The sequence below is a fragment of the Theobroma cacao genome, chromosome 2 (genome assembly GCF_000208745.1).
Source record: "Theobroma cacao cultivar B97-61/B2 chromosome 2, Criollo_cocoa_genome_V2, whole genome shotgun sequence".
NCBI lineage: Eukaryota > Viridiplantae > Streptophyta > Magnoliopsida > Malvales > Malvaceae > Theobroma > Theobroma cacao.
In genome coordinates this window covers 1,140,813-1,158,030 of record NC_030851.1, presented here as the reverse complement: position 1 = coordinate 1,158,030, position 17,218 = coordinate 1,140,813, and the positions used below count along the sequence as shown (strand labels likewise).

Here is a 17,218-nt window from a genome sequence, read left to right as displayed (position 1 = left end):
TATTTATATTTTTTAAATATAATCTCTCAATATTTTAATTTTATTCAATTTAATCTCTATACAATATATTTTTATTTAATTTAATCTCCATAACATAGTATAATTTTTTTAAAAACTCTTTTAATAATAAAATTAGATATTATTAAAAAAATTAAATTAAAGTAATTTTAAAAATTAAAAAAATAAATTATTTTAATTTTAAATAAAAAATAAAAATAAAATATATAAATACAAAAACTTAAAAGATATTTGGACTCTTTTTGATTGGCTCATCTCCCATTTTAAACAAATCTCTTTCCCTCGGCTTTCCTATTCCCTTTTGGTCTTTCACTTGCACTCGTTCGCCTGCTCTACCTTGCTGTAGAATTCACCCAACAGTCACGTGATGTCCTTTCGTTACGCGGCATTATTTCGTCATTCCTGTCAGCTCTTTTCCACCGAAAACTGAGCCATTTTTCTGTTCACTCTGATGTCGACCCTATCCCCACGTAATCGAAGGGTCTATATCTTGACAACTCAACCCACAATTATCTTCTGGTACATTCAAAACTCACAATGTTGTGCGTGAGAAACCCTATCTTAGATGGTTTGTCAGTTGCGCACTCATAGGAAATGAAAACTTTTCAGAGAAAAGCCTAATGATCTTTTAACTTGGAGAAGTCAGTCTCTGACATTATTTTTACAACAATGGGCCGGCATTTTTTCATGGATTTGTGGGTGTAATTAATTTAATCTTCTTGCGGATTCGCATTAAAAAAATCAGATCATCTTTGTTAAATAATATTATGGAAACAACTTTTCATCATTGAAAGTTAAGGACCGTGATTAGTTTAAGTTTAAGCTGAGAAAAAAATTTTTAAAAAAAGAAATCTAAAAAATATCCTATTTACAATTTAACAACCATCAAAATGAAAAAAAAATAAAATCTCCAAAAAATGAAATAATCAAATTCTTTTAATATAGAAAATTTTTTAAAATTTACTATGGATTCACTTTCGATTTCTCAAATTCCTTATCAAGGTAAAAAAAATTATTTCGAATCGACGTCGTGCCAGCGAAAGTGATTGAGAAAGTGATCAGGAAAGTTATCCAGCAAGATGCTGTTTTCTAGAAGAAATTCCGGTATTATAGAAAAATACTTTCCTATAACTATATATTTTTTATTTTACATTGTCCCTCTTATTATGTTATTATAAGTATCTTTATTTATTAAATAATCAAATTCGTTTAATATAGAATTTTTTTTCTCAAATTTACTGCCAACTCACTTCTGATTTCGCAAATTCCTTCTCAAGACAATAAAAACTACTTCAGATCGACGCCGTGACAACGAAAGTGATACTTCATACCGACTTAATGACAGCAAAAGTCATTGGGAAAAAGGTTGGAAAAGTGATCCGGAAAATGATCAGGTAAGATGCTGTTTTCTGGAAGAAATTCCGGTATTATAGAAAAATATTTTCTTATTGTTTTATTTTTTTATTTTACATTATCCTTTTATTATATTATTATAATGATCTTTCCTATAATTATATTTTTTTTACTTTACATTATCCTCTTATTATATTATTATAATAATCTTTGTTTGTTATGTTTTCAGGTACCTTTACTTGTTCGAATACGTCGGGTATTATGTTTCACTCACTTCCATCATTCAAATTATTTTTATTCAAGAAATAATATTTTTTATTGTAATTATAAATGGAAACAATATCTATATATAATTTACTCATTTGTATGTTCATAATGCAAATAAAGACAGTAACATTTAGGATGGCTAAAGTTTAAAGTTCAAAATTAAATCTAAAGCAACAGTTGTATTTTAGTTATGACATCTATTCTCTAACATCTAAATAATCAAATTATGATGATGATGTATTTGAGCAAGACCAACTTCATTAGTGGTCATTTTTAATATATTGTTCCTGATTGTCGACTTTTCTTTTATTCATGACAATTTTTGAGCCTTTTACGTTTAAAATTTACTTTCCTATAGATATATATTTTTTATTTTATATTAAATATATTTTGTNATTCGAGTTTAAAGTTCAAAATTGAATCCAAACCAACAGCTTTGTTTTAGTTATGATATTTACTCTCTAATATTTAAATAATCAAATTATGATGATGATGTATTTGAGCAAGACCAACTTCATTAGTGGTCATTTTTAATATATTGTTCCTGATTGTCGACTTTTCTTTTATTCATGACAATTTTTGAGCCTTTTACGTTTAAAATTTACTTTCCTATAGATATATATTTTTTATTTTATATTATTATAATTATCTTTGTTTGTTATTTTTTCAGGAAGGTTTACGTTGTAAAAGGGCCCCTCGGGTATCATATTTCAATCACTTTGATAATTTAAATTACTTTTTTTGAAGAAATAATATTTTTTATTGTAATCATAAATGGAAACAAATGTTGATGTATAATTTACTCATTTGTCTGTTGATAAAGCAAACAGAGATAGTAACAATCAGGATGGTTAGAGTTTAAAGGTCAAAATTCAATTCAAATTAACAGTTTTATGTTAGTTATGATATCTAATCTCTAACATCTAAATAATCAAATTATGATGATGTTGTATTTGACCAAGACCAACTTCATCAGTGGTCAGTTTTGGTATATTGTTCCTGATTGCCTACTTTTCTTTTGTTCTTGACGATTTTCGATCATTTTACGTATTAAATTTACTTTCCTATAGTTATATTTTCTTATATTTTACATTATTCTCTTATTATATTATTATAATTATCTTTGTTGTTATTTTTTCAGATTGTGTTACATTCTGCACAAGGCACTCAGGTATTGTATTTAACTCCAATCATTCAAATTATTTATTTTCCAGAAATAATATTTTTTATTATAAATGAAAACAATGTTGACGTATAATTTACTCATTTGTATGTTGATAAAACAAATAGAGACAGTAACATTCAGGATGGATTAAGTTTAAAGTTCAAATTGAATCCAAACCAACAGTTTTATTTAAGTTATAATATTTAGTCTCTAACATCTAAATAATCAAATTTTGATGTTGTATTCGAGCAAGACCAACTTCATTAGTGTTAAGTTTTGATGTATTGTTCCTGATTACCTACTTTTCTTTTGTTCATGACAATTTTCGATCCTTTTACGTTCTGAATTTACATTCTATAGTTATATATATATTTATATATTATTTTATTTTACAATATCCTCTTATTATATCATAATTATCTTTCTTTGTTTTTTTTTTCAGTTACCTAATATAAGTCGTCTACGACTCCGTCGGGTATTATATTTCACTTACTTCTATCATTCACATTACTTTTTCAAGAAACAATATTTTTTATTGTAATTATAAATGGAAACAATATTGATGTATAATTTACTCATTTGTATGTTGATAACGCAAATAGAGACAATAACATTCAGGATGGATTGAGTTTAAAGCTCAAAATTGAATCCAAACCAATAATTTCATTTTAGTTATGATATCTAGTCTGTAGCATCTAAATAATCAAAATCTGATAATGTTGTATTTGAGCAAGACCAACTTCATTAGTGTTCAGTTTTGATGTATTGTTATTGATTGCCTACTTTTCTTTTGTTCATGACAATTTTGGATCCTTTTACATTTTGAATTTACTTTCCTATAGTTATATATATTTTTTATTTTACATTATCATATCGTTATACTATAATTATATTTGTTTGTTATTTTTTCAGGACTCTTTACATCTTCTACAATTGTCTCGGGTATTATATGTCACTTACTTCCATCATTCGAATTACTTTTTTTCAAGAAACAATATTTTTTATTGTAATTATAAATGGAAACAATATTGTTGTATAATTTACTTATTTATATGTTCGATAAAGCAAATAGACAGTAACATTCAAGATGGTCCAAGTTTAAAGTTCAAAATCGAATCCAAACCAACAATTTTATTTTAGTTATGATATCTAGTCTCTAACATCTAAATAATCATATTCTAATGATGCTATATTTGAGCAAGACCAACTTCATTAGTGTTCTGTTTTGACAAATTATTCCTGATTGCCGACTCTTCTTTTATTCATGACAATTTTGGATCCTTTTACATTTTAAACTTACTTTTCTATAGTTATATTTTTTTCTTTTAAATTATCCTCTTATTATATTTTAATTATCTTTGTTTGTTATTTTTTCAGATACCTGGTTTATGTCGTCTACAACTTTATCGGGTATTATATTTCACTTGCGTTGATCAGTCAAATTACTTTTTTTCAAGAAATAATAATTTTTTATTATAATTATAAATGAAAACAATATTGATGTATAATTTACTCATTTGTATGTTTGATAAAAGAAATAGAGACAGTAACATTCAGGATGGATTGAGTTTAAAATTCAAAATTGAATCCATACCAACAGTTTTATTTTAATTACGATATCTAGTCTCTAACATCTAAATAATCAAATTCTTTTAATTTAGAGTGCTTTGCGAGAACAGCTACCGATTGCTAATGATGAGATCAGCCTGGAAATTATTTCTTATGATGCACACGATGAACACGAAGAAATTCGTTTGGCAAATTGTGATGATGAACTCCAAGAAATTCCTTGGATAGAGAATTGTTCTCATGATGGAGCGATTGCAGATAATATTATATTTAAGCCAGACCAACTCCTTGACAATCACGATGACTGGCGATCAAAGGTTATACTTGAATCCAAACCAACAGTTTTATTTTAGTTATAATGTGTCTGGTCTCTAACATCTAATTAATCAAATTCTTTTAGTACAGGATATTTTGGGATGGGTTTTCCTCATTACCAACTTTACCCTGGAACTCTTTTCGGCGGTTTTCGATCAGCTTTCCTCCAAAAATCACCCTCATTACGCGCTCATTGTGATGTTATGTTCGTTCATAGCATTGATGTCTTGCATTGCTGAGCTTATTTACAAAGGTCAAAAAGAAAGAGTTATTTGGAAGTGGAGAGGCACAGTACCTTGGTTTTATCGACCGACTAACAAGCCTTTTGGTACCCTCTGGGATATCATCGGATTTGCTTGTGCTTTCCTCCAGTGTGTTGTTACAGCCATCAATTATTCTTTTATTTCTCGACGTCATGACGACCCTATCCAAATATCTGCTTTGCCGATCCTCTTTGCATTCGGTTTGTTGTTGTCTAAATATTGGGAGAAGCCAGACAGGAACATTGGAGGAAACCCCACGGCTCAAAATGGGGCCAGTACCGGTTCCCTTACGAACTTATCGAGGTCTCTTAGCATTCCATAATCACAATCAAATATAGCATGGTAGGAGAAGTAGCTGTTGGTTGGATTGATATTGTTACCAAGTGGGACATGGAGACTTTTAGACGTGGAGATACTCTGTAAATAAAGTAAACTCTGAAGAGACAAAGTTAAGGGAATGCCTTGGTTCCATTAAGGAGGTTGAGAGGATTGCTGTGTGCACCAGTGAATGGGTGCTTTCTGTGTACTGGGGGGATTTTATATTGATTTTTGATAATATAAATAGTGCTGATCATAGAAATAGGGATTGGGGTTTTCTTCTTGTTAATGTTAGGTAATGAATGGGGTTGTTTGCTTTTCTGGTTGACTAGGTGGTCTGAGATTAAAATGTGTCTCTTGCTATCACATAGTAGTCTCAAACTATTTTTTCTTACCATCAGGGAGTTATGCTTCCATTTCAATCAATGAAATCACCTTTCAAAATAAAAAACAATCAAATATAGCAGAAATTTGTCAGGGAGTTTAATGATTTCAAAGCTTATTAAAAATAAAATAAACTTCACATATATCTTTTTTATTTTATTTTTCAAAAAAATAATTATGTTAAGTTTTCAGTTAGATTACTAAAAAGAGATAATAAGATTTTTTTATTTGTTCTTATTTAATTAAAAAAATTGAATATTTTATGGATTTCTGTTTTATTTTTCTCTCACTTTCTCACTCTTATTTAACAAATCAAGTGAGTAATTTTTTTAAAAATGAAATCAAATGAGTATTTTATATAAAAATAATAATTAGATTCGAAGTTCTCTTTCTTGAACTTCCTAAAACTGTAAATGAAACAAATTTTTATTTAGAAAAAACTCTGTAATAAATTCATTATTGATAAAAGATTTGTAAAAAGCTATCATGGTAGCATAGCAGAACAAAATCAGCAGGATTAAAAAAATCCCTGTCATGACTTGTTCCCCGTATAAACAAGAAATCCATGAGACTTGGTTGCCATTTGGATTGCCCGCAAAACCCATCATCAATATTAATTACACCACTATGCTTCAATCTTAATCAAGACAAGTAATTGAAAGATTTTTTTTATCATTGTTATGAAGCCAAAAATTGCAAGAGAAATTTCAACTTGTTTAAATTGCATTCAGGTTTTCATTAACAATATTGTTTTTAAATAAATAAATTTATTGGTAGGCTTGTAAAACCTGCATGCAGTGTGGAATTCTTGTGTATAGTTTCTGATATATATATGCTTTCCTTTCAAGTCTCACCATTGCTACTTTCTTAGTCATCCTTCCCTTTGAGCCACGTGGCACCGCGTGTACCTTCTCTCTTCCAAACTCGTTTCTTAATCCTTGCCTCTGTTTTTCTTTTTCCAGGAAAGTTAGAAAAAGAACAACATACGGACAAATTCACTTTTCCTTACCGTGATTTGAGGTGCTTTTCCCTTTTGTTAAAGTTTGAAACTTCACGCTAACTGGAAAAGGCAAGAGTTACTTGGGAGTGGAGAGACAGAGTACCTTGGTTTTATTATCGACCAACTGGAAAGCATTTTGGTAACCACTGGGAGGTCGTCGGATTTGCTTGTGTTTTCCTTCAGTGTGTTATTACAGCCATCAATTATTCTTTTATTTCTCGACATCTCGACGGCCCTATCAAAATATCTGCTTTGCCAATCCTCTTTGCATTCGGTTTGTTGTGCTCTAAATATTTCGAGAAGCCAGACAGGAACAGAGGAGGAAACCCCAACGGGGCATTGCCGCTGACCTCATTCAACTTCGTCTGTTACCGTAGCTTACCACAATCACAATCACAATCAGGATCTTGTCCCTAAATTTTGCTATATTATCTTTGTAAATTGTTCTCACATGCTTTCAGCATAAACCCATTGTGCTTCCCTTATGCTTTCGATGATTATAACGAGAGTTTTACTGTCATTCCATCCTCGTAGAGAGGATGCAAAATTGAATTCTACACGAAGAATAAGATAGAATAGAAAGAAGGGGAAATTATTTTCTAATACAACAATGGAGGAATCATTTCTGATTTCCTCCAAAATTTACACTATGCATACTTCTCTATCAAGATGCAGGTAGCATCTTTACTATCCCTCCAAAGGGACTAATAATCATGCTTGAGCAAAATTCTGTGCAGTAGAAGTAACTCTATTTTTCAAATAATGTAGCCGGTACAAAAGTTTTGAACCTTCTCTTGAGAACTGAGATAAGAACAGAACCGACAAACGGCATAGTTGTTATGATGGCAATGTATGCCAGCAACCAGATCGATCGCCTACTCTAGTGAGAAAGCTGATCAACGCGTCTTTGGACAGGGATAATCAAATCCTTGACAACTGTGTTAGTTCAGTTTAAGTATAACAACTGTTTCCTACAAAATAAAACTACTGAAACTTTTTACCTTCTGCCTTCTAAATGGGCTAGTGCGTAGAACACCAAAGAACTCATCAACAGCTCTTACCCACCTGCAATTTCATGAATATAAAACTATGCAATTCAAACACAAATGAACTTTAAATTATAACTTGCTAAGTAATCAGGCACAGTTACTAGTAACTGAAGAAAAAAAAAGAAAATATATTGAGTATTTATATTCATAACATGTCTTATGAGATGCTCAATCATGAAGAGTACTTGTTGATTTTCACTAACAACACCACCAATTATAGTGATCTTTTTTTGCTGATTCTTGTGTAATCATTAACTGGGGAGTTCCAGTCTAAAGTAGAAGCTTGAATATGAGTTTTCTCCAGCAGGTAAAGATGTGTGCTTCTTGTCTATATATATTAAGACACGTTTTAGTGTTAGCAGTTTAGCTTTGACTACTCTGCTCATAACCCACCTTGCTGTGACTGCTGTGTTAATTGTATAAAAAGAGAGATGCGATGTAAGTAATACATAAAAGAGCTCATACAACAAAATAGGTCATGCTTAACTACGAGTAATATTCTAGGGGAACTTTAAATTTAATACATAAAAATCTATAACCAATAATAAGGAATCAAATGGTTTCTGATGACACTTGACTCTACAGGAAATAGAGACAACGTTTATTGGTCTGAGGTACCCAAAAAAAAAATGAGAAAAAGCTTTTAAAGAAGGGTAATCATAGCATCGAAGGTGATTTCTTACTACATTCATCCCATGGAATAGCTTCACTGGTGCACAATGGAACATCCAAGGAACTGACACAGTGGAGAGGCACTGACACATTTTCTACATAATTAATACTACTTGAACGCCAATAATATGTATCCAGAGTCTGGAACACAAGGTAGCCTGTATTAGTAATTGGAAATATGGGAAGGAATTGAAATAATGATTTTTTACCTCAAATTTTCCAAGAACTCGAGTAGCATGGTTGTCAAAGTCCCGAACTGAATTTGACTGTGAAAACAAAAGCAGAAAAGAATTAGGAGATTTTCATCAGGAAAAAAAAAGGAAATTTAACAATTTCATTCAAACACTGTTAGGACTTAAGAAGGATCAAGAAAATGTGAGATGACGCATCGCTGGATTTGGTGCAAGAGTTTATTGCCATTGAGGATCTAGTACGTCTATAACTTTCAATTTCTAAACCTAACTCTCTGTGCCAAAGAAGGTGGCAATTTCACTCTTTAACTTATTTTATTATCCCTCTAAGATGCTTCAGCTACACGATTAGCCTGGTTGCTTTTCATTTCAGATCAAGAAACTATTGAGTACCTTTTTAATGCCTTCCCAATCTGCAAGACGAGACAAGATAGACTAATGTCTGCATGAAAGCACAAAGCATATTATGTATAGACAAACTCTAAATAAGTGAGATGATGCTGCAAAATGAAGTAATTCAGACATACAATTGTCCATAACCTTGCAGGCCAACTGTTAGCAACCTGTCATATATTTTCTGAACAGGTCTACGATTGATGAACCTATCACATATCCATTAAGAAATGCTTACACATTTAAGCTCAAACGACGTACCATCTTTTTAACTGATAACCTGTGTAAGCCAAGGAATTACTTGGTGCTTGGTTATGTCATGCAGCACCAGATCGACCTAATGCCAGTTAACTATCTCTGTTTGTCATTCTAATCTTGAACCTTAGTATGGGGCTTCACGAGCAATTACCCCAACAACAAAATGCAAGCAAGTTTTTTCCCAAAAGGGATAGTTTACACTCCAGTGCAACACAAGGATCCCAGAAGAGCCAAATTCTCTTACTATCAATCCCCCTTTTCTCTCTTTTTTGCCCCATTTTAGGGAAAAAGTAAATGTATTTTCGTTTTACTGAGATAGAACCTAACAGAAAGAGAAGTGGGGAGAGGTGGCAGGAGAAAGAAGAGGATACACAAGATTCAACCCTCTAGAATCCAAAAATGCAGATCAATTGGAGTTCAGAAATTGGTTGTATGATAGAGACAAAGATACTAACCAAGAGGTCCCGAGGAGAGCATACAGCTGGCAGCCCCAACAAGAGGAGTATTAGCCCCATCCTCTTCAAGATGTTTTACCTGAAAGTGGAACTCAGTCTTAATGTGGGAGGAAAATTTACATTTGCTCAAGGTTTGACCCGATCTCGTATATCTGAGTCTACTGTTTTTTCTTCCTTGTAACAAGTTCATAATGAAGCATTCACTTCTTTTAAAACTTTGATAATGTAAGATATTGAAACGTTATGAAATTTCACTGTATGTTCAACAAAACTAACCTTTTTTTATCCATAAAGCTCACCCATTTTTATTGTTCACTCTGCTGTGGACCTGATACCCACTTAATCAAAGGCAGAGGCGGAGGGGAAGGGGAGCCAGTAGGGGCCCCCGCCGCCCCCCCACCCCAACAATTTTACATTTTTTATAATTTAGTTTTATATTTTTGAAATCTTATAATTTTGCTCGTACAAAATTTTTAAAAATTTTTAATATATTTTTATTTTTATAAAATTTTATAATTTTATCTGAATAATAATTTTTTATTTAATGAGATGCCCACAACAATTATTTCAACAATTAATTTTAGTAAGACTATTCAAAACTTCACAACCATCACCTCTAATTTTTTTTCTTTTTATCAAATATTGTAAAAATTAAAAAAATTATTTTTTATAAATATTTTTGCTTATCAGCATTCTCTATGCAGAAAATCTCTGGTTAGTAACTCAATTTTCATGTCATGATAATTGATAAGTTTGATTTATTTATTTATTTTATTTTTAATTTTTTTAATTTTAATTTTTTTATTTAATAATTTCTATTTGTGATTTTGATTTAAGATTTACCGTTTTAGCCAATTTTTTGTTGAAAGCAACAAAATAAGGATTTGATTAAGCACCTAAAGTTAGTTGTTACTTATTTATTTAGGGATTATACTTGATTGCTTTCCTACAAATTCTTTGTGGTTTTTTTTACTTAGATTCTTGTGAACAATTAAGTTTTTTATTTAGGATTGCTCCCTCATTGAATTGTTTATTGATATTGTATTTAAATTTTGCGATTAATTTTAGCAAATTGCTTCCCCATTGAATTATTTATTGATAGCCTTAATATTTTTTAGAAGATTCTTCCCATTTAGATTTTTGTTATTATATTTGTCAATTTTTGTTTATTGTTAAGTTTATTTAGAAATTGAGATTATTATCATTATTAAATTATTTATGATTATGCTAGTTAATTTTTTTAAGTAAATTATTAAAAATAATTCATTTGAATAATTTTTATAATTTATTTATATAATTTTTATATGAATTGTTTTCATTTAAATTGTTTTATATTTTTATCACAATTGAACTTCTAGTATGAATGTTTTATAGGCATTATCTTCAACTCTTCGCCTCCTCAAACGCCAAATCTTAACTCCGCCACTGAACAAAAGCTCTCCGTCTTGACAACTCAACTCACAATCTTTTCTGGTACATTCCAAAACCTGGTAGATTTTTCCTCCATGGATGACATTTCACTATTGGTCGGTGCAATCCTCCAGGATTGATTATGATGTTATTGATTATTTCCTTGGTTTCCCTCCTGCTACTAGTTTACAAAAGCCAATCTTAGATTGTTTTGTCAGTTGGGCACTCATAGGAAATGAAAACTTTTCAGAGAAAGTCTAATGATCTTATAACTTGGCGTAGGGAGTCTCTAACATCATTTTTATAATAATGGACAGGCATTTTTTGCATGAATTTGTGGGTGTAATTAATTTAATCTTCAAGTGGATTCGCATTAAAGAAATGTGATCATCTTTGTTAAATAATATTATGGAGACAACTTTTCATCAGTGGAAGTCCAGGAACCATGATTAGTCTAAGTATAAGCTGATAATCTAAGACTTACCTCATTTTCATCATTTGCCATCATTTTGTCTGTCTGTCCCGATTACTTTTTGCAAATACCACCTGCCAAACATGCTTCCCGCATGGAGGCCATACAGTGTATCCAATTAATCCCAGGAGAAGGAAATGTCAACTTTGGACTCGCTTTATTGTACTCGTTTTCTTCGTGAATTATTTGACGTCCAAGAAATTCTCTGAAACCTCCACCTCCTATCGAGGACGATTCTTATTTTGGATTTTTTGATGGTCATTTCTCCTATTTAAATGAAGCTGAGGACATGCGATTTGAAAACGTCGAAAAAGGTAAAAGGATGAAGAGTCATTTGAAGGAGAATTCTGAAGTGAAGGAGAAGCACTCGTCGGGAGGAAAAATGGAGTAAATCGATGAGAGTTAGTGGTGAACTCAAACAGCGGAAACTTGTAAGGCTGTTGACTCGTAATGATGTTGAAGTAGATTTTGGCAGCCAATTAAGAATATTATGTGGCAAATTATGAGGATGTTGTATTTGAGCAAGACCAACTTCATTGTCTACTTTTCTTTTATTCATGATCATTTTCGATCCTTTTACGTTTTAAATTTACTTTTCTATAGTTATAACTTTTTTATATTTTACATTATCTTTTTATTATATTATTATAATTACCTTTGTTTGTTATTTTTTCATATAGCTTTACATAATTACCTTTGTTTGTTATTTTTTTATATAACTTTACAGGTATGTTTGATTCGTGAAATGAAAAAAAGTTAGAATGAAATAGCCATTTCATGAAAACAAAATAAAAGAATAATAGTTATTATGTAACTTGGTTTATGAAAATGAAATAAGATAATAATTGTTATTATAACTTAACTTAATGTTTGGTTGGTAAAAATAGTATTAGGAATAATTAAAAAATAAATAATAAATGATAATAATATCTTTTATTATAATATGATTATTTTATTTGTAATTTTTAACTTTATTTTTAAAATATTAAAAATTATAATTGAAATTTTAAAATAAAAATATTAACTTTTTAGCTTTTTTTTTTCATTCTTGTATTTTCTTTTTTTTTTTTGGTATTTTCTTTCTTCTCACCAGCCAGCCATTGGAAATGTAGCCATTTAAAGTTCAAAATTGAATTCAAACCAATGGTTTTATTTTAGTTATGATATCTAGTCTTTAACATCTAAATAATCAAATTCTTTTAATGTATTGCTCATTTTACTTTCTTAGTCATCCTTCCCTCGAGCCACGTGGCACCGCCTGTACCTTCTCTCTTCCTGCCTCGTTTCTTGTCGCCCTTTTTCTTTTTCCAGGAAAGTTGGTAAAAAAACAACAAACATACGAATTCACGACTCTTATGGCACTAATACCTAAATCTCTAAAAAAATAATTAAATTGACTAAAAATTAAATATTAATCAATTAATTCAATCAATAATTGAATTAATCAAAAATTTTAAACTCATGAACATGCATTCAAGTTCTGTCATTCCATGATTATATCGAAAGTTTGACTGTCATTCCATCCTCGTAGAGAGAATGCAAGATTGAATTCTACATGAAAAATAAGATAGTATAGAAAGAAGGTTAAGTATATTCAAAAATTATTTTTTGATAATTTTACACTATGCATACTTCTTGATCAAGGTGCAGTTAGCATTTTTATTATCCCTCAAAAGGGACTAATAATCATGATTAAGCAGAGTTCTGTGCACTAAAAGGAACTCTATTATCTAAATAACGTAGCCGGTATAAAAGTTTTGAACTTTCTCTTAAGAACTGAGAAAAGAACAGAACCGACATGAAACACTGGTAAAACATTATGATATTATCATTCAAATGGACTTATTTTTTTAGTTTAACAGAAAACAAAAAAAAGCCGTCTTGCAACCGCCAACCCGCTCAGACAATGGAAAAAAAAAAGTTGTCTAGTTTAAATTGGGCTACCGTCCAATTGGGTATTTGGCAGGATTTAGGGAATGAATGGGGTGTGATTAGTTGATATTCTTCGTATGAAGAGAGAATGGCAATTGACTAACTTTTGCTATAGGACATGCTGATCCGATCACGATATTATATATTTTTTTCTTTGTTTTATTATCTAGCTACATCCCGTTTGAGTTGACAACATTCTTGTTCCCATTTCACATTTGCTTCCTATCAAAACTATAAATATCCTTTGATGAGAACTATAAGTTTTATATATCATCAGTTTTTTTTTTAACTCATAAAAATGCACTCAGGTTCAATTTTCTTAATTTCAATTTTTTATGTTAATTACAAAATATCTATCATTTCACGAAGCCCCTAAAAGTCAGCCCTTGTGTTGATTTTACACCGACTAGACTCGATCATTAGTTAACAAAACTCTAAACGACCACCCCTTTCTCTTCCAGCCCCCAGCGCCCCCTCCCTGCAGGACAACGTGGTCCTTGTATTTCCATTGTGGCTATCATGGACAGCCGATGGCACCCCCCTCATGCAGCGGCACCTTCTTATGTCTAAGCAGCTCGTCTTGTTGAATTTCCATCCCACACTACTGAATCCTGCTCATTCGCAGTTTCACTTAGCTCACCCTATTCAAGACGGTTGTTCCCCTTTGGTTATGTGTGATCCAATCTCTCAAGGTCCCTTGTCACTTCGAAATTTTTGTAGTAGCCTTCCCCTGGTGTCAACTTTCATGCTTTTCCCGAGACGAATTGCTACATCCTGGTTTACGCTGGACTTCGACAAAATACAGAGATAATAGGATCAGTAATCCTTTCATTTCATATTATGCACATTCTTACTTATCCTTCCCTAATTTAAGCCAAATCTTTATTGATACATAAACAGGGCTGTTCATTGCTGACATGATTCGCTTAGCGGCTCTTGTGCCATAGGCCAATTTGATAATGTTCCCATAATTGTGTTTTCTTTTCTTCCTATTTCAGGCTCGATCCAAAACTGAGGCAGCTAGAGTGAAGGCTGCTCAAGAGGCATACAAAGAACTTCAAAATGCTAGACAAGAAGCCTTGCAGAAAAAGAAGGCAGAGAGGGAAAGATGTTAGAGGAGGCTGAGGCATAGCTCAGTGTAGAAGCACACCATATCCACGTTGCTCGGCCCTTAAAAAGCTCCACCATCCGTGGCACATCGATTGGCCCTTAAAAAATCATCTCGTGAGTCACTATATTCCCCAGATACTAAGCCTTCTTCATCATCCATAACGGACTTTATTTGCTAGTTTACAATGGTTAAAGCCGATCTTCGATGGTTTGTCAGTTGGGCACTCATAAGAAATGAAAACTTTTCAGAGATAGTCTAATGATCTTTTAACTTGGAGTAGGGAGTCTCTAATATTCTTTTTATAATAATGGACTGGCTTTTTATGCATGGATTTGTGGGTGTAATTAATTTAGTCTTCAAGTGGATTCGCATTAAAAAAATCTGATCATCTTTGCTAAATGATATTGTGGAAACAACTTTTCAGTATTTGAAGTTGAGGAACTTTAGGTTTAAGCTGATAATCTAATTGGCTTACCTAATTTTCATCACTTGCCATCATTTTCTCTGTCATCTCCAGTTACATTTTTTCAAATCCCACCGACCAAACATGCATTGTATCCAATTAATCCCAGGGGAGAAAAACGTCAATTCACTTAATCCGTACATCCTAAAACGTCCATTCCATCTGTGGCTTTTAACCAGATGATTTGCTTAGCTTAAGCCTTAAGCAGTCCGCGACCCACCGACAACGACTCGCTTTATTTGACGCGTTTTCTTTTTGAATTATTATATGCCCAGGAAATTCTCTGAAACCTTCACCGCTTTAACTCTTTTCGAGGACGACTCTTATTTTGGATTATTTTATATGAACCTGAGGGAATGCGATTTGAAAGCGTCGAAAAAAGAAATTGAAAAAAAAAAAGAAGATGGCGAGTCATTTGAACAATAATTCTGAAGTGGAGGAGGAGCACTCGTCGAAGGAAATAAGAAGTCAATGGATGAGAAATAGGGGTGGACTCTGGAAGCGGAGACGGTTGTCTCTACATTCTGGCACGAGCGGGCCCGAGTTTACTGCTACGACCGGCTTCAGTGAGGTCCGTTGGATTTGGAAACTTCTGAAAATCATTTTCAAAATTCTTCTTTGCTTTTTGTTTCTTTTATTATGAATTTAGTAAAGATAAAATTTTGTTACTATCATTGTCTCATAGTTTTGACGTTTGGGCATTAGTAGAAATTTGTCCTGTTTAAAGATCTCAAATCTAATTAAAAATAAAAGTATCTTTTTATTTCAATCTGAAAATACTTTATTTTTAATAAAAATTTTAAAATTTAAAAAATATTACTATTCAATTAAAATAAAAATGTGATGTTTTTTAAAAGTTAAGGTCATAAAAAAGGTTGGAAATGTAAGAGAAAAAACTTTAAATAAAGAAAGAAGTCTAAAAATTATCCGATCTACAATTTAACAACCATCAAAAATATAAAATAAAATCTCAAAAAAATGAGATAATCAAATGCTTTTAATATAGAAATTTTTCTCAAATCTACTGAGCAAATTCCATCTCCAGGCAAAAACAAATGCTTCAGACCGACGTCATGACAGCGAAAGTGATTGGCAAAGATATTTTCTAGAAAAAAATTAAGGTATTATAGAAAATACTTTCCTATAGTTATATTTTTTATTTTATATTATCCTTTTATTATATTATTATAATTATCTTTGTTTGTTGTTTTTGCAGGAAATTGAAGACATTGCGGTATTGAATTTCACTCAATCCAATTATTCAAATTACTTTTCTTCAAAAAACAATATTTTTTATTGTAATTATAAATGAAAACAATGTTGATGTATTTACATTTTAAATTTACTTTCCTATAGTTGTATTTTTTTTATTTTACATTATCCCCTTATTATATTATAATTATCTTTGTTTGTTACTTTTTGAGGAACATTTTGGTGGATGTGTAGTTGAGGTATTATATTTCATCTACTTCGGTCATTCAAATTGCATTTTTTGAAAAAACAGTATTTTTTTTATTATAATCATAAATGAAAATTATATTGATATATAATTTACTCAATTGTAAAATGATTAAGCAAATAGAGTCAGAAACATTGAAGATGATTCGAGTTTAAATTTTAAAATTGAATCCAAACCAACAGCTTTGTTTTAGTTATGATATTTACTCTCTAATATTTAAATAATCAAATTATGATGATGTTGTATTTGAGCAAGACCAACTTCATTAGTGTTCAGTTTTGGTATATTCTTCCTGATTGCCTACATTTCTTTTGTTCATGACAATTTTCTTTTTCGTTGTATTTGAGTAATCCTTTCCTTTCATATTCTACACATTCCGACTTATCCTTCCCTGGTTTAAACCTAATATTTATTGATACATAAACAGTGCTGTTCATTGGTGACATGATTCGCTTAGCGGCTCTTGTACCATACTACATTGATTTAATTGGGCGGTGCAAGCACAGCTCATAGGTGGGTTAGTCAGCTGGAAGTTACTTTATGGTATCAAATGCACTATGCCAATTTGATAATGTTCCCATAATTGTGTTTTCTTTTCTTCCTATTGCAGGCTCGACCCACAACTGAAGCAGCTAGAGTGAAGGCTGCTCGAGAGGCATACAATGAAGTTCAAAATGCTAGGCAAGAAGCCTTGCAGAAAA

General features: G+C 31.2%; 1 long non-coding RNA gene across 1 annotated transcript; it reads left to right on the top strand.

Annotated features, from left to right (window-relative positions):
* Nucleotides 15,344-16,473, top strand: LOC18607172. Its single transcript, XR_001926639.1, has 3 exons — nt 15,344-15,629; nt 16,104-16,179; nt 16,275-16,473. It is a non-coding gene; the product is annotated as an uncharacterized LOC18607172 (long non-coding RNA).